A 17,204-nucleotide genomic window follows, 5' to 3' on the forward strand; every position below is an offset into this window, starting at 1 on the left:
TCCCGTTCCAATGCAGGGGGTGTGGGTTCGATCCCTGGTTGGGGAGCTGCGATCCCACATGCCTCATGGCTGGGAAGCCAAAACATAAAACAGAGGCAATGTCGTAGTAAATTCAATAAAGACTTTTAAAATGGTCCACATCAAAAAAATAAATAAATCTTTAAAAAAATAAATAAAACAACACACAGGGAATTCCCTGGCGGTCCAGTGATTAGGACTCCATGCTTTCATTGCCGAGGGCTGGGGTTCTATCCCTGGTTGGGGAAGTAAGATCCCACAAGCCGTGTGCTGTGGCCAAAAAAGTAAATAAATAAATAAAAATAAAACAACCCACATTCGGGGTCTCACAGTTCTGGACGTCATAGTCTGAAATGAGTCTCCCTGGGCTGAGGTCAAGGTATCGGCAGGGCTGCATTCCTTCTGGAGGCTGCGGGGAGAATCCATTTCCTTTGCTCGTGGCCCCTTCCTCCATCTTCAAAGCCAGTCATGTAACCTAGCATTCATAGGCTCCGGGGTTAGGACGCAGACATCTTGGGGGGCATTTTTCTGTCCACCACACCCCCTTCTCTGCCATGGGCCCCCCTGCTTTGTGCTCCAGGAAGTGATGCTTGCTTCTTCTGTGCCCGGCTCTGACAAGGCCTCCCTGCGCTGTGGCCTGGTTGTCAGGTGAGCAGGAGTGGCTGCCAGTCTATGTGAAGGATCAGCCGACTCAGGGCCCCCCTCCCAGGGCCGTGGGGGAGCTTCTGCTCCAGGCTGGCCTCTCTGTGGCTAGCCCCGCCCAGGCCTCCTCCCCAGGGCCACCGCCCAGTCTCCCCCTAGTTCTGTAGGTGTTCCGTGGGCACAAATTCAGAATGTGTCTCTCCCACCCCACAGGTGCACACCATTTCAGTCACCGGCAGGCTCTCCTGCACAGAAGGGCCTTTGTGCTCTCCTGTGCCCACCAGGCTGGCAGAAGGGGGGCACTGCCCACCCAGACCACCTCACAGTGCTTGTCGTTCCCCTGCCCCGCCCCCTTCTCCAGGGCTCAGTTCAGCCTTCACTGCTCGTGGCGTGCCGGCCGCTTCAGGGCCCTTTCTTTGGCAGGAGTCTCTTCCGAGTCCCTGGGAGGACCTAGCAGTGTGTTCTATGGTTTTGTAAAATTTTTGAAAAAGTAGGATTTAAACATATATATATATTTTTTGTCCGCGCCGCGTGGCTTGTGGGATCTTAGTTCCCTGACCAGGGATTGAACCCGGGAGCCTGGCAGTGCTGAGTCCTAACCACTGGACTGCCAGGGAATTCCCTAAATAATTATTTTTTTAAAAAGGGGGCCCCTAAAATTATTTACGTTTCAGGCCATACAAGTCCTGGATTGGTCCCTGCCCACCAGATACACTGGCTCCACTTGTTTCTAGAACACGCCCTGCAATCTCCCTGCTCTGGGCCTTTGCTCTCCAACTGCCTCCCCATCTTGGCTTCTCAGCACACCCAGCCCATTCCCTTCACCCTGGCCTGTGAGACTGGACGGCTGTCCTCCCCTGGGAACAGACGGGTCACTCAGTCAGTCACCCTATTTATTGTTGTCTCCTTCCTCCCTGCTGTGCAGCCTTCGGCGAGTTACATCACATTTCTGGGCCTCCATTTCCTCATCTCTACACCGGGGTGGCACTACCTACTTGTTCAGGCTAGTGGCGGAGGTGTGATGTCTGTCTAATGGTTTCTTCTCCCACCCCCGCAAGGGCAGAGAGCGGTGCTCTCACACATCTGCCAATGAGAGGCAGGCACCGCGTTTCCAGAGGTGGGGGAAGTGGTCTGCAGGGTCAGCAGCCCCTCCCACCGTGTGGGGCCACGGGTCAGCTCTCTGACCTCAGTTTTTTCATCTGTGAAATGGAGACAATCACCCGCTTTCCAAGGTTGTGGGCAACATTGGGTGACAGACGTGAAAGCATCTGCGGCCTGCATGGTTGCCTCTGTGTGTGATCATGTCAAGTTCATTCAGTCACTGGTCTCTTAAGACCCACCTCGCACCAGGGCTCATTTTCATGCACCCTTCGTTCCCTCCTGCATGAGTTTCCTGGAGCTGCCACGACAAAGCACCTCAAACTGGGGGCTGAAAACAAGACATTTGTTGTCTCAGGTTCTGGAGGCTACAAGTGCAAAACAAAGGTGTTGGTTGGTAGGGCCACGCTCCCTCTGAAAGCTGTAGGGGAATCCTTGTTCCTTCCGAGCTTCTGGTACTTTGCTGGCAATCTTTGGCCTTCCTTGGCTTGCAGCTGCATAAATCCAATCTCTGCCTCCATCATCACATGGCTCCTCCCTGTGTGTCCGTCTTCACGTGGCGTGTATCTGTCTTTTGGGGGTTGGGGGTATCGTATTAGTTTGCTGGGCTGCTGCAATAAAGCACCACAGACCGCGTGAACAGAAATCTATTTTCTGTCTTTGGGGCTAGAAGTCCGAGATCAAGGTGTCGGCAGGGTTGATTCCTTCTGAGGCCTCTCTCCTTGGCTTGCAGACGGCCGTCTTCTCCCTGTGTCATCACATGGTCTTCCCTCTGTGTGTGTCTGTGTGGTGATCTCCTCTTCTTATAAGGATGCCAGTCATGTTGGATCAGGGACCCACCTTACTCCACTTTGTCTTAACTAATTATATCTGCAAGGACCCTATTACATCTGCAAGGATGCTATATTTCCAACTCAGGTCATAGTCTGAGGTCCTGAGGGTTAGAACTTCAACTTTTTTTTTTTTTTTTGGTGGGGAGACTACAATTCAATCCGAAATACCACCCTAATGGTTTATTGTCTTGGCCTTCTTTGGGGCTTTTGAGAAGCAGTAGTGGCCTACCCCAGCCAGCCTGGCACATACAGCCTGGCTCAGCCAGCACCTGGCTCCAGTGGCCCCCCAGACCAGAAGAGGCCCAGCCGAGGCCACCCATGCAGGTCAGGTCAGTGGGACAGGGCCTTCCCGGCCCCCAGACATCCCCTAACTTTTCAGGTAGCAGAGATCACTAGGACTATCAACACAGGCAATCCCGTTGTCCCTTCTGAGGCTGGGGTATTGCTGGGTCCCCCTCTACCACTTACAGCCCCTGGGACACTCCTGTAGGCCTTCCCATTTCAGGCCTCACTGGGCAGCCCTGGCCACACTGCAGCTCACCAGGAAACCAGCTCAGATCCACCCACAGGATGAGGGCTTCCTGCTTTGAGCTGCAGTGGCCCAGCAGCGTGCTGTCACATTGAGAGATCCACAGGAGGCCAGAGGCCCCACTGGATTCAGAAAGGCTACAGCTGGGCAACAAAGGAAGCTTACATGCTCAATCTGAGAAGATAAAGGCTCAAGAGACAAGATCATATAAAGCTGGGAAGGAGTGGGCTGGAGTGACCGTGCCAGGGAAGCCTGACACGTGTTAGTGAGTGACAAGGATTCTTCATGCCCCTGCGCAGGGAGTTGCAGAATTAATGACCAAGTTGCCCAAGAGGATGTCAGCTCAAGAGCTCAGTCAGCTTTTCAGGGGACACTGGGGATGGGAACACAAAGGGCCAGGAAATCAAGCCACTTTGCACATACATAATAGCCCTGATAGATGAGCCGGCCACACCCAACACAGGACAAAGGGGAACAGACAACAGTTGGGGTGGCAGTCGGTGATCCCGGAAGGCTTCCTGGAGGAGGGGGCCTGAAAGGTTAGGATAGAGACAAGTGGAGCAAAGTGAGAGGGTAAGGGGGCAGGGCAGTGGAGCCAAGCAAAGGCTGGCTGTGACCTTGATGCTGATGGACACTGAAAGCTCTGAACCAAGGAAGGACAGATTCTCACTGCTCCTCCTTCTCCAGCCCAGAAGGATGCCTTAGAGCCACCTGGCCCTTTCTCCCTGCCCAAATCAGCCCATTTCAGAGAAGGCAGGCAGGCTACCCACCCAACATCACCCAGAACTGGGGTGTTGGGGCCGGACCTGGGTCAGAACTTCAGTTTTAGGCAGTAAGTCTGGTGCCCCATGGTCCCCTGCTTTTCTGGCCCCCACCAGTTGACAATTCCTGGCGGAAGGTTGGGGGGTGGTGTTTGGAGGGTACTGTCTGTAGGGTGCTGGTCCGGCTGTGGCCGGCAGGGGGCAGTTGAGCCCGCCCTTTCCTCCTCCAGCTCAGCTGCAGAGGTGGAGCCGGCACTTCCTGTCCGATCTACACAGCCCGGAACCCACGGCAGAATCTGGGATCCTTGGGTCTGGCGATGCATGCCCACCCCCTCTCAGAGTGGGACCCCTGGCTCCTGACCGCTGCCACCTTCCTCTCGTCCATGATCGGGGGTCCTGGACCTCCAAGAGCACCAGAAAGAGGGTTTTCCCCCTGTGGTCCCCAGTTGGTGAGGGGACCCACATTTTCCAAAGATCAGGATGCATGTCCCCAAAACAGATTCTGCTTTGGAATTTTTTTTGTTTTTTTGTGAAATGAAAATCGAGTCAAAATATTTAAAACAAGGGCTATATGGGGGAATCCGGGAAGCGGGGTGGACACACCCTGGGGCTAGTCATCTCCCTCCAGGTCCACCACTTGCCCACAGAAGCTGACTGTCCCAAGCCCCTGCCCGCCGCCAGGCGCCCCCCTTCCCGGCAGTCCCGCCCCTCTCTCAGCACCTCCTCCCCTCCCCCACTCATACTGAGTTCTTCAGCTGTTATTTTATTTTATTTTAAATTATTTATTTATTTATTTTTGGCTGCGTTGGGTCTTCATTGCTGCACGCGTGCGGGTTTTCTCCAGTTGCGCGAGCGGGGGCGGGGGCGGGGGCTACTCTTCGTTGCGGTGCGCGGGCTTCTCATTGCGGTGGCCTCTCTTGTGGAGCATGGGCTCTAGGCGCGCGGGCTTCAATAGTTGTGGCACGGGGGCTCAGTAGTCGTGGCACACGGGCTTAGTTGCTTTGTGACATGTGGGATCTTCCCGGATCAGGACTCGAACCTGTGTCCCCTGCATTGGCAGGCGGATTCTCAACCACTGTGCCACCAGGGAAGTCCTCTTCAGCTATTTTAAACTACTAGTCAAAGGTATAATTTGCAAGTGGGAGAATAATAATAGTCCCAGCTCTTCCCAGGACTTCTGTGTCCGCTGTCCATCTGACCTTTGCACTTGCGGGGTGGGCCATGACTGCTGACTCTCTGGGTCAGTAAGAGCACAGGCTTCCCTCAGAGCATTAAGGTCAGCAGCCTGCAGGGGCAGATGGACCTCTCGGAGGGGTTCCCTCTGCCCACAGAAGCCACGGCACCACACACACGTCTCTCGCGGATGCCACTCAGGCAGGCCAAGGGGAGTCAGAACAGAAAAGTCTCCTTCGGAGGTTCGAGGACAGTCTGAACAAGCAGTGCTCCAGTGGGGTCACGTGGGGGAGAAACAGGCTCGGGCACGAAGACATTTCCATCCACAGGGATGGAGCTCAAGAGGGCCCCGTCAGTGGGGGTGGCAGGCGGGCCCAGGAGACGGAGTGTTTCCTGGGGGGCTGTGCAGCCCTAGGCGTGGGAGGTGGCACGTGTTAGCGCCACCGGGCTCCTGAGCCAGAGGAGCTGTTGCCAGGATTCCTGATGGGTAGGGCTTGGGGCGAGGCTGGCAAGATGGACACAGGAAAAGAGTGGGGCCTACAAAAGCTGGGACTTGCTTAGTCTGCAACAGGGAGGCTGGCCGAGGAGGTCTGGGGGCCACTAGTGGGGCAACGCTTGTGGGACCAGCTCCCTCATTCCACAGGCCTTCCCGGGGCTGGGGGCTGGGGGCTGGGGGCTGGGGAGTGCGGACACAAGCACTCGGCATCGGGTGGGGGAGGGGGACAAGTGGGTCCGGTGCACACTTAGGGGCAGGGGCTTCAGGACACAGAGAGGCGACCATGAGACAGTGAAGGGGCTGGCAGGAGAAGAGTAGTGTGAGCTCCAGGCAGGAGGCCAGCTGGGGCAAGGCTCAGGGACAAGCGGGGTGGGGTAGGAGGGCTGAGGCACCAAGGGCCTGATGCCCTTGTACGAGGCAGGGAGTCCCAAAGATCAGATGCAGGAGACTGACACCATCAAAGTGATTTCCTGGAGGCAAGGCCCGAGGCCCGAGGCCTGGCCTTAAGCACAGAGGGGCTCGCGGTTGGAGCTGCAGCAGTGGCTAGGTGAGGGCTTCAGGAACCCAGAGCCCACAGGCCCTGCGACCCCCAGAGGAGGCATGGGTCACATGTATGAGAAGCCCTCTCCTAACTTAGGATACCCTCGCTGCTTCCCCCCTCTCCTTTTGACACACATGGGCCCCAAAAATGAGAGCATGAAATGCAGGTGGGCTGGCCCACTTCCTCCTCTGCTTTATAAACCAGGGCCTGGGGAGTATCCACCCCAACGCCCTGTCCCTCGAATGCCTCCTGCCAGCGTTGGCAGAGAGACGCTCCCCTGGTTCTTTAGCTGCGCCCGACCCTTCGTGTGAGCTGCTGAGCCCAGGCCACAGGGAGCAGCGCCTCCCCTTTCTCCTCCTCTCCAGACCTGGGAGTCCAGGGCTGGACAGGCCCCCAGATCTGGGCCTGTCATGGAGTTTGTGGGCCTGCTGCTGACCTGAGAACTCATTTCCTTCCTCCAATCAGTCCAGAAACATCACAAATATTTACTGAGAGCCTCACAGTGGACAGTGACCTTTACTGTAATATTGATGACTGTTTGGTCAACACATTGCTGGAGGTCTGCTCCATGCCAGGGCCATTTCACGGACTGCTGGACACAGAGATGCCGGGGAGGACAAAACAGACAGAAGCCCCTCACTTGAGGGGGCTCAATGAGAAGGTGACCTCTGAGCAGAGGCCGAAGGAGCTGAGGGAGGGCTGGGCCAGCAGGCCACTGGGTGAAGCGCCTTCAGGCAGTATAGTATTCATCAGAATTATGAAGTGAGAACAAGGAAAGCGCGCTGGGGGAGGTTAAGGGCCTGCCAGGGTCACGCTGCCAGATGGGGTGGGGGGACCGGTCCAGAGCCCGGGCTGAGGCCCTGCTTCCTGCCAAGGCAGGAGAGGCCAGTGGGCGCTGAGCAGGGAGTTCCTGTTTGTTGTTCCTGCTGGGCTGCTGTGAGGTGAGCCAGGGCAGGAAGGGCTCTCAGCCAGCACACGGTGACTATGCAGCTCCTCACCCAGGCTCACCCAGGCCCTGAAACCAGGGGCCTCAGGGCTCAGAAGGAGAAGGCCCCAGACAAGAGTCTCCTGTGAGTGGAGAGCCCAAGGTGGCCCAGGAGGCCGCGGTTCTGGAGCTGGGCCTGTGGGGGTGGCGGCAGGGAGCTGGCACGCGGCACGCTCTCGAGTGACAGCAGCAATGCTGCCATCCTCGTACCCAACTCGAACCCCAAGTATCACCTCTTTCTCATTCTTCCTTCTTTTTCTTTGGTTGTGCTGTGCAGCTTATGGGATCTTGGTTTCCTGACCAGGGATGGAACCGGTGCCCCGTTCTGTGGAAGTACAGAGTCCTAACCACTGGACCACCAGGGAAGGCCCTCACCCCTCTTCTCCTGTCTCCCGGGGCCTTTCTCGGGCTGATGTGTGTTCGGAAACAACAGAGCTGAGCTAGCTTCAGAACAAGAATGGGAGGTGACCGTGGCTGTGAGAAAAGGCTTGGAGCCTGGGTCCTGACCCTGAAATCTGGATGTTGCCCAAGGGGTCCTTCCTCTCCTCCTTACCCCTCCAACCCTGAGCCCTTAGTGGGCTGCCCAGGACTGAGCAGCCTTCCGCCACCCACCAGGGTGGGGTAGACCTATCACCACCCAGCCCCACCCAGGGAACCAAGGTCCTCTTGTTTACTGCTGTTTACTGGAACAGCTTGTCTTGATCTAGAAAAATCTGCTGACGCACTGGCTGCCCTGCCCTTCCCCTGTGTCAGGGTGGAAGTATTTTTAGCCCCATTTGCAGAGAGAGAGGCAGAACCCAAGCCCCACATTTATCCACCTTACTGTGAGTACTGCCTTGGCCCCTTCAGGCAGGACAGAGAGGTCCCTGTGTGGTTTTCTACCCTCATCTAACACATTCCATCTCCAGAGAACTCCGAGGCCAGGAGAAACTGAAACCAGGACCCACTTGAAACTGTGCCATTTTGTCCTTGAAAATGGAGTCGGGCCCCTCCAGGCACAAGGGCACAAAGCAGGGCCTTAGTTCCTTCTGTGTTGGGACTCTCAAGCTTTGTAGAATCCTAATGCTTTGTGTGTTGCTAATTCCACTTACTCCTGCTCTAAATCTAAGATAGTTTGTTTCTGGAATTTGGGAATAATATGTGTGAATGAGGAGGTTATTAGACCAGGTAGAGGACAGCAAGCTAAGACATCAAGTTGGGCCTGGGAAGCTGACACACGGCAATGACCACCTCCTCTCAGGCGCCGCCGTGTAGATAAATAAAGGGCTGCGCCCACAGCGACACAGCAGAGAAGGCGCTTGCTTGACATTACACACACCTCCCGGCCTTTCTAGGACACTCTGACAGGCAGTTCCCTCTTTCCACACTGTTCTTTCAGGCCAAGTCTTCCCAACCCACCCCTAGCAATGTCGCCAGTACAAGACCGATGAGGCAGGTCTTGGGGAAAAGTGAGCTGCCCGAATCTTTCCCTGTCAGGAGAGGGCAGCTGAGCAGCCCTGTGATTAACCCTGGGCTTGCCACGTACTCCACGTTCTGTGACGAGGGTCACAGAAGAGTCACCAGTTTTCCAAGGACTCAGGGAGGGTGCCCCAAGCTGGGCCCGGCCCCGCCTGCAGATGCCATGTCGCAGAGGCAGGGGAACAAACCTGCCCCAGTTTCCCCTTTGCTGCCAAAGGAGCCTGTTGTCACAGGCGGGTTGGTCTGGGCTGTGGGTGGTTATCCTGGGAGGAGACAGGCCCTTCTCAGCTGTTCCGCACCACTGTCCTTCCAGCCGTGCTCAGGGGGCCGGGGCTGAGGGGAGGCCCCCGGGGGCGGGGCGGGGCTGGGGCTGGGGCGCCTCCTCCCTCTGGTCCCAAGCTGGCAACGACTCGTTTCAAAATGGGTCGCCTTGGTGGAGGGGACAAGAACTCACCCGTTTGCTTTTGCCTCCCCTTTGGGAGACCCAGGTTGGGGGCCTGCTCCATATGGGCAGCCAGCGAACAGTGCCCCCAGAAGCCACCAGACGGGCTCCCTGAGGACCATCACGGGCTGTAAACTGACCTGAATAAACTAGTTTTTTTTCCCCAAATCTCCTTTTTCCCCACCTCCCAATCCAAAAGGAAAGCGGGTTGAATATCTATACTCTTTTGGTGGTGTTGCCACGCGATTACACGTATTGTTTTCTACACAAACAAGATCTTGCTTTTCACTACCTTGCATCTACCTTTTCCCATTTACTACATAATGAATAATCATCAAATATTCTTTTTTTTTTTTTTTTTTTTTGTGGTACGCGGGCCTCTCACTGCTGTGGCCTCTCCCGTTGCGGAGCGCAGGCTCCGGACGCGCAGGCACAGCGGCCATGGCTCACGGGCCCAGCTGCTCCGCGGCATGTGGGATCTTCCCGGACCGGGGCACGAACCCGTATCCCCTGCATCGGCAGGCGGACTCTCAACCACTGCGCCACCAGGGAAGCCCCTCATCGAGTATTCTTACACAGCAGGGACAACTTTTCTGAGGAAAATACTTCAAACTTCCAAGCCCCTGGTAACAGAGAATAACACACGCCCCTCAAGCTACCAAGCAGCAACGCGGTGGCTTAACTTTTTAAAATTTATTTTTGGATGCGCTGGGTCTTGGTTGCTGCACAGGGGCTTTCTCTAGTTGCGGCGAGCAGGGGCTACTCTTTGCTGCGGTGCGCAGGCTTCTCATTGCGCTGGCTTCTCTTGTTGGAGAACATAGGCCCTAGGCGCGCGGGCTTCAGTAGTTGTGGCACGTGGGCTCAGCAGTTGTGGCTCACGGGCTCTAGAGAGCAGCTCAGTAGTTGTGGCACCGGGGCTTAGATGCTCCGAGGCATGTGGGATCTTCCCAGACCAGGGATCAAACCCTTGTCCCCTGCATGGGCAGGCGGATTCTTAACCACTGCGCCACCAGGGATGCCTGGGGCTTAACTTTTAAATGAACTTTTAAAATTAAAAATCACAGCACGGTTTCTTAACCAGCGACACTAAGCACAGCTACGGGTGCTGCTACCCGTAGGAGTGTCCCTGGATCCAGCCTCGCGGAGCTCGGGCCGCCCCACCCCCACCGCAACCGGCGCGCCTCTGCACTGACATCACAGGAGCTCACGAGGCCCAGCCAACGCCCGAGGAGTCACGCGCTTCCGCCCCACCCCCACCCTGCCGCGGGGAGTGATGCGCCCTCTGCAGAAATCCCTCCGCCGCCGCCTGGAATTTTCCAGACGCTCTGCCGGCCCTTCTTTCGGGCTTCTTCTGGGCGGGGTGACCTGAGGCGACCCCAGAAGTACCCTTCGAGTCGAGAGAGCAGCCCCAGGCCGTCTCCGCCATGTAGCCCCCCTCCCTCCAGGACCCGGATGCCTCCCCACCCCTGGCACCATCACCGGCCAAAAAGAGAGTACCCCCCTCTCCCCGTTGGAATCCGCCTCCCCAAGTGACCTTGAGATCTGTCGTCGATCTCAGGAAGCACTTGCTAAGGAGAGTGGGGGATCATTGGGGAATCCGAGAAAGTGGACACCCCGGAAGGACGGGAGCCGCCCCGAATCGTCTCCTTGGCCAGGGTCGGGGAGGGACTTTTTTCCAGTGGCAGTGGAGGAGTCGTCCTGTTGAGCAATGCTCCGGGTAACGCGGCAGAGGCCTATAAAAGCAAAAGTTGTGGCCTGTTCAGCAGGAGTTAGCGACAGGGAGGGCAGGGAGCCTGGGTTTAGTATTGGGGGAGGAGGTGGCCAGTTTAGGGTCTCAGGGGACAGGTGGGGGAGATGGCAGAGTTAGATGGGACTGGGGGGCCGGGGGGTGCCAGGAGACGGAAGGTTGAAGGGGAGACTAGATGTTGGGGGAACTGTGCTGGGAAGAGCTGCGTCGGAAGTGCCCACAGTAACCCGGGGGGAGGACAACACCCAGGCCTAGCTGTCGCAGCTGCCTGCTGGAGAAGGAGAGCCTGACCTCTAGGAGGGCGCCGCTCCTATGTAGGCTGAGCGGCCCTCGGTGCCCTGGTTTGTATGGAAGGAGGAAGGCAGAGAGACAGGAGGAGGAGGCTGATGGTCTCGCGGCCCTTGCTGGAGGCACACTTGGGCAGTCGACGCCCTGAAAATGAGCAGGAAGGAAGGCAGTGGGGTACAGGGACGCAGATGGGCAGGGAGGGCAGAACTTGAACTTGTCAATACCAGCAGCCCCCTTTTTTTCCAGACAGAGGGTTGTGAACCCGCCTGGGGATGAGGCCTGGTGTGGAAACTGAACTTAGCTTCGCGGGGCTGACAGTTCTGGCCCAGGGCGGTATGTAATTCTGGCTCGGCCTGGGACAGGGTCCAGCCAGGCCCAGCTGGGTGGAACCCAGGTCTGGGTGTGAGGGTGGTCTAGGGAGTGATGGAGGTCAGGTGCCATCCTGAGCGGTTACTGGTATGGCGCCTCGTGTATCTGACAGGCGGGAGCTGTAGGCAGACAAAATTGACGCCCCGTTTATTTTCCAGGTGGCAGTGCACCCCTTTGGACTTCTCCTCTAGGTTCCGTGCTTACCTCTTCTGTGACCTCATTCTGCCTCTCCTCCTCCCTCTAACTCTCTCGAGGTTACTCCTTCACTTAAAACGTTGCTTCTGGTAATCTGCTGAGCCGGGAAAGTTGCTGGAGTCCCTGCCGGAGTCGGTATTGTCGGTAATCCCGAAGGAGGAGAGGCGTCCCCAGCGGAGACTCTGGGTGGGCGGGTTGGTCTTGCTTGCCGGTGGAGCGGGTGGGGAGTGAAGGTGCACCCTTGAGCGGGCCCACAGCGATGGTACCAGCTGAAAGCTACAAACAGGCTTCATAGACCGTGGTTTGTTACTGTAGTGTTCATCATGGCAAGCTGATGGCACCAGGAGAGATGGAGCCCTTGGCCAGAGTGAGTCGTAGCAGTGCAGGAGGGGAGACCCTGGCGGAGGAGAGCGAGAGCCCGCCTAAATTGATGTCTACAGATTGAATTTCCAGAGGCTTAGGAGGAGGAGTTCTCCAATGTCCTGTTTCCAGGCCTTGCTCAGGAAGCCCTGTATTCATTCAGGAGACCATCCTTTAAGGTTTTCAGAGGAGCTTATGAGGGGGCAATCTTTTAAAAGTCCAAAGCAGCTGCAGACGGGGCCTTCAGCAGATGTGGTGCTTTGAGTATGTAATCCGGGAGCAGCGATCTCTGGGCACGTGAATTGCCAGCAGGCACCTCTCCTGTTCTGGGGTGGAGGTTTTCAGATGCTGCATCTTCTAAACTCAGCCTCCTGTTGTACTAGTTCTGTGCTACGAACCTTGCTTCCAGAGGACTCTTAAGCTGTAGAACGTTTTAACGCGATGCCACAACACAGAGTGCTGCCTTGTAGATGGATCCCAGGGACCCTCTCGTCTACCCGCCTGCCTCCCTGTGCATTGGTCGGAGGAATTCTTAGTGTGATGATATAATCTGTGTGTTGGGAAAGTGTTCAAGATTGAAATGCTTTAGGCAAATACTTAAATGAGCCAACTGGCAAATTCGGGGGGGGGGTCATTGTACTGTGCTGGAGGTACGAGTTGGTCATGCCCAAGTTGTGATAGAAATGGCAGGTCTAGTTTGGACATTCCTACTAAGAAGGGAGTGGTTAGGGTACCGATAATGATCTTGATTCATCTTGTTCTATGTGTTTTTTAACTTCAATTTTACTTGATCAGATTTCAGAGTAATCTTAGTGTTCAAATGGGAGGACCCTGAGGTGAGGGGTGGTGGGGAGGGAAAAGCCCGCCGCAGGTGCTGGGAGGGGTGGGCGTGAAGAAAGGGAGAAGGGGAGAGGGTTGTGGTTAGGTGTGGGTTGTAGAGGGTGGGAGTGGTAGGGAATGTGGGTTGAAGGGAATTCTCTGGAGAAAAGATCAGTGGGCAGAGCTCATGGGTGAAGAAAATACTAGTTAATAGTGATTTGTTAATGCTAGTTAAATTATCGCTTGGAAGCACAAAAAAAAGTTGCTTGGAAATTTTCTCAAATGCTTAAAACTCTGCTAAGTGCAGGGGAAAAAGTGAAATTGTTTTGCTTTGCTGCAAGAAGGGGAAGACTGAAAAGGTAACTGAAGACCTAGTTATCGGTGGCGTGAAAGATTGGTGTCAGCAACTTGCACCAGCAGATTCACATCCTCCACTGTTTTTAAGCTTCTTACGTGGTTTTTCTGGAGGTGTGTGGTATTTGGGAGAGGTCTTCGAAAAGACTTTAAATACCCATATTGTGGGCTTTTAAAGTAAGCGTGAGATTTTGGAGTGCACTTAAGATGGTGAGATGTACTCTTCTGGGTTTGCAACATTTTTTCTCACCGAGGTTTTGCAGTTGAAAACTTGAGCAAAGTGAAAATGCAGTGATTTCTAATAAGCACATTTCTTTGTGATGAGTACTAGAAACAGCAAGTTTTTACTTTTCGTCGTCATTGTAACAAGGAGAACCTAATGACTTTGTGATCGCTGTAAGATTACTGTAATATTTGGTAGCAAACAACCCATGTAGGCTTTCTAAGGTTACAGTTAGTAATCCACTGTATCTTTAGTTTGAATGTTTGTGTTTTTTAAGTGATAACCGTACTAGAGGGGAAACTGTCAGCCAAAATCAGTTTGGGAAATAAGCAAAACTGGGGATGGGGAGGCGCTTTATTACTAGATTATGGTCTGTTTGTGAAAATTCAGTGGAAGATCTGAATCCTTTGTGATAAAGTAATACCAGTGGCTTTTTTATCATGTCCCTCTTCCCATTGAATTTCACTTTGAAAAATTTAAATCCCCAATATTTATACACTTGGGATCTTTATAGGTTCTCTTTTTAATGTTTAAAAATACGTTGACATGCTAGTTCTTAACCCGTGATTTGGGCATGATACAGTAACTGTCATTGGAATTTAAGGAATACTAGTCATGCATGTATGGGGAAATGTGTTCCGGTAAGCTGTTGTGAAATTGAAACTGTAAAAGTAGGAGGAAAAAGTACTTTTCTGTTGCTCTGTATGGGAAGAACCAGTCTTGTTACACCATGTATGTGACTGCTAATCATTTTTCTTCCCCTTTACAGCATGAATAAAGGTTTGAGTTCTAAACTCATTAGAATTGTTTGTATTGCTATTTTTTATTTTTCCAACCCTGATCGTGTCTGTGTATCAAGTTGCCTTCATAATGAAATTGAATGTACCTTCATATTGTAGATTTAGGCCTAGATTCACTAAAGTAGCTCCAGATTGAGGGCCCTGAGTGGAGTGTGGTAACCTGAAACAACTGGTACATCCTGAATGGCCTGCAGTCTGGTAGGTGGGGAGGGGCTCTGCTCACTGGGAGTGTGTGATGGTTGCACAAAATGTGATGTCAAACCACCAAGCCAATGAAGGTCAGTGTCGAGGTGGGGGAGTACTTCGTAACATCCTGGGATTTTACCTGGTTATATCTCCAAATGGTATTGTTAAAAAGGGGACCGATTTATTCCTGTTTGCTTGGAGGAAACCAGCTAAATATAGAACAGACATGTAATATGTATTTGACGTATTTGTGATCTTTGGGAGGCTGGAATGTATCTGGGATTTGGGTTTAACGCACATCATTCTCATTTTATTAAAGAACTTGACGTTGGCTTAAATTTTTTCCTTTTGGTGAGTGACAAAAGAATTTGGGCTAAGTTGTGTCTAAGTGCAGTGCTAAGCAGGCCAGGACTACGCCCAGGGCATGAGTAGAGCGTTTGGAATCCAGAGGATGTGTTGTGATTCTAAGTCGATCCTGTGTCCTGGGTGGGGAAGGCGCAACAGCAACGCATCCTGGGAGCTCATTCTTGTACCGACGCTGTTCTGTGTTCATTCTTTGGGGCCATAAGGTTTTGCTTCCCAGGACACAAACTTTGGGCTTGGAATAGAAACCACTGCCAGCCTCTGCTGAGGCTGTTGTTTCCAAGGGAGTGGAAAGGGGGATGGGACAGGCTGTGCCGTGACCAAAACAAAGGGCTGGGAGAGCAGCTGTTGTCCTCACTGGTGCCTCCTGTTTGCCTGCGTCCTCTGTCCACATGAACCCTCACGTGTTCGCTCCTGAGACACTGTGGAGTTAGGTGCCCACCTGCAAGCTGCCTGTCCGGGGCTCACAGCCCTACCAAGAGTGGGCACCGCTGTGCAGGGTCAAGGATCCTCCCCCTGCTTGCCACCCCGCTCCTCAGTTTCCCCAGAACAGTCTAGGCTTCCTTTCCTACCTTACCCTTCTTGCTTTTTACCCCGTCCTCCTCCACCTGCCTTGCCCTCTTTTCAGAACTTGTTTCTCCTCTTGTTTTTATACGGTGATTACTAAACTCTTGCTTCCAGACTTGAGGGTAATTGCTACGAACGCCTCTGGGTAGCAGAGGTGGTGGGCTGATAAAGAATTTCTCCACCGGGGTATAAATGTTTGTCATTGGAAGGGGTTGTAAAGTGGGGCCTGATACAGTACAGGCGCACAGCAGGCAGCTGAAGGCTATGTCCATGCCCTCCTGGCCTCTGCCCTGTCTGGGGCCCCTGGGCTTGTTCTTTACCCTTTATTATCCTCACGTAGGGTGGGATGGGTCGCAGGTGTTGATGACAGTGTTGGTGATCTTCGCTAATCAGCTTGCATCGTCGTATGTAGATCTGACCTCAGCCTTCCCTCCGAACTCTCAGAGGTGCTGGATCGTACAATGAAATTCAGTGAGTGGGCTTGTGGAAGTCAGGTAGAAAATGGTGATCTGATGCAAATTAAAAGTGATGGGATATAAGAATAGCAAGAGTTGAATTTGGAAGTTCTTTCAAAAAGGAATAGCCTGAGAGGAAGTATTGGTTGAGGCTCCTCTATGGGCCCAGGTTGGACACACTAACTGCAGAAATGGCCTGTGTTACCAAAGGGCAATTGGATGGTAACTGCCCTTCCCCACCCACCCCCACCTCACCCCGTTGTCTGCCCTTGGTTTGTCTTATGGCCGTGAAGGGACTCCTAGGACCTCTTAGGCATGCCAGGGCTAAACTCTCTGACTGTACTTTAGTTTCTGGAGGAAATGTTAACCTCTGGCCTTGAGCAGTACTTGTTATTGTGCAGTGCTGACATTGAATGAAATGCCAAAACAGGCTTCAGGTATTTGTGGTATGTTTTAAATGTTCATATTTAACCAAAAATACACTGGTGCAGTTTGGAAATGGCAAGAGGAAGATAGCAAAAATAAGAAAGATGTGAAGATGTGTGTCCCCGGGAATGTGGCCTTGACCTTGCTCCGGGTGAGGGCAGCCCCCTCTACCACCTCCGTCTTCTGCGTAGGACACTGCCTGCTGGAGGCCTCTACCCTCCAGGGCCCCTCAGTGCTGCACGGACTTCCTTCTCTTTTCTTTTAAATAACTCTTAGTTGAGTTTTCATGTCGTAAAAAGGGTTTATTATTGTAAGGTTTACAACTAAGAAAAATGATGTAAGCAAAATCCTCAGTAATCTATTGACAATTGTTGCTGGCATCTTTGCTTCTAGAGGTTTTTTCCCCCTATGCATAGGATATATGCCTTTTTATACAGAAGTGAAATTATACTGTAAATTCTGTTGTGCAACTCTTTTCACCTAATATACAGTGAACATCTTTTCCTGGCACTGGAAGCATCTTTTGTAGTGACATACCGTCTATTGTATGCCTTTATCAATTTACTCTCATTTAGATGACATATAAGTTATTTAACAGTTTTTCTTCTCTTAGGAAGTAACGGTGTGATGACCCCTGTAGCTCAAACTTTGATCACATCTGATATTTCTTTGGGATACATAAATACATTTCTACACGTGAATTGCCTATGTCAGACTTCTTAAGACTTCAGGTTCCTATTGCTAAATTGCAATCCCTCCCCTCCAGGGAGGGATTTTGTAAATCAGCATTCTCACTCTTGAGGTAAACCTAGCTGTCTCCCCTTTTTCTCCGAGTGGGCAGTGTCATACTAAACACCTTTGCTTCCTGGGTGGATCCAGGCTGCTTTACCAGTGGGTGTGAGCACTGTTAGTGACACTGAGTATCTGTGTGTTGATTGACCATTTGCAGTGTTGTTACGTGCGTGCATGTGTGACTTTACACTTCTTAATGGTTCATTTTTCTGTTGATGGTTTTGTAAAAGCACTTATATATTAATAGTGCTTCGTATGTTTGATGCAAATATTTTTCCCAGTTT

The 17,204-nt window shown here is 53.1% G+C and overlaps 2 long non-coding RNA genes across 3 annotated transcripts; one reads left to right on the top strand and one right to left on the bottom strand.

Annotated features, from left to right (window-relative positions):
• Positions 1-9,654: 9,654 nt before the first annotated feature.
• Positions 9,655-12,474, bottom strand: LOC136794475 (uncharacterized). Its single transcript, XR_010841291.1, has 2 exons — positions 11,585-12,474; positions 9,655-10,709 (listed from the first exon to the last, which is right to left on the bottom strand). It is a non-coding gene; the product is annotated as an uncharacterized lncRNA (long non-coding RNA).
• LOC131759806 (uncharacterized) lies at positions 10,344-14,135 on the top strand. Of its 2 annotated transcripts, none has more exons than XR_010841289.1 (4): positions 10,344-10,693; positions 11,258-11,344; positions 11,539-11,719; positions 11,891-14,135. It is a non-coding gene; the product is annotated as an uncharacterized lncRNA (long non-coding RNA). The 2 variants fall into 2 exon arrangements; XR_010841290.1 differs by lacking the exon at positions 10,344-10,693 and adding an exon at positions 10,741-10,821.
• The last annotated feature ends 3,069 nt before the right edge of the window (positions 14,136-17,204 follow it).

The sequence above is a fragment of the Kogia breviceps genome, chromosome 7 (assembly GCF_026419965.1).
Source record: "Kogia breviceps isolate mKogBre1 chromosome 7, mKogBre1 haplotype 1, whole genome shotgun sequence".
Lineage (NCBI taxonomy): Eukaryota > Metazoa > Chordata > Mammalia > Artiodactyla > Physeteridae > Kogia > Kogia breviceps.